The 684-nt window shown below is 39.7% G+C and overlaps 1 non-coding gene across 1 annotated transcript; it reads left to right on the top strand.

Moving 5' to 3' along the window:
• The first annotated feature begins 396 nt into the window (after positions 1 to 396).
• Positions 397 to 468, top strand: TRNAC-GCA. Its single transcript has one exon. It is a non-coding gene; the product is annotated as a tRNA-Cys (tRNA).
• Positions 469 to 684: the final 216 nt, after the last annotated feature.

The raw sequence follows: 684 nt of genomic DNA, 5'->3' as shown, positions 1-684 counted from the left end.
AAAAATTCTTTTAGCTAGAGTTCTCCTTGCACTTTTCTCTAAAANTACTGTACATACGTGAAGTCATCAATAGAAAAATTCTTTTAGCTAGAGTTCTCCTTGCACTTTTCTCTAAAATGTTCTTTGTGTTCATCTAGATCGAGTGTGTACGTTGTTGTGCGATCCTAACAGGCCCTTCTATCTTGGATAGAAATTTGTTACACTTTTCGGACCGACACTGTCTAAGGGGTCACTAGGGTTAAAATTCTACAAAATGGATCCATGGCTCAGTGGTAGAGAATTTGACCGGTCACCCGTTTGAACTTGGTTGGGCCCTTTTATTTTGGAGAGACACTTTTTACACTTTTAGACTGACACTCTGTAGAAGGGGTCACTCAGGTTGAAATTATGCAAAATGGGTCTATGGCTCAGTGGTAAAGCATTTGATTGCAGATCAAGAGGTCACCCGTTCGAATTTGGTTGGGCCCTTTTATCATTTTACTTTGTTTTCAACCTCTTTTAACTTGCAATCCGTGCTTGCAGAACCCACCGAAATGTGAGTTTGTAACCCATCCGGTAGGGTTCTTGGAATGATTCTCTAGATTATCCCTTCCATGTTGGGAGTCGGGCCATAGGTCTTGGGTGAAGGAACCGTTTGTTTTCTATTGTCTTTGAGATAACAATTCTTTTCTATTTTATATAAAT

This window comes from Cucurbita pepo, unplaced genomic scaffold, assembly GCF_002806865.2.
Source record: "Cucurbita pepo subsp. pepo cultivar mu-cu-16 unplaced genomic scaffold, ASM280686v2 Cp4.1_scaffold005416, whole genome shotgun sequence".
NCBI lineage: Eukaryota > Viridiplantae > Streptophyta > Magnoliopsida > Cucurbitales > Cucurbitaceae > Cucurbita > Cucurbita pepo.
The sequence above is the reverse complement of the archived record's forward strand: the minus strand, read 5'-3'. Positions and strand labels throughout refer to the sequence as shown.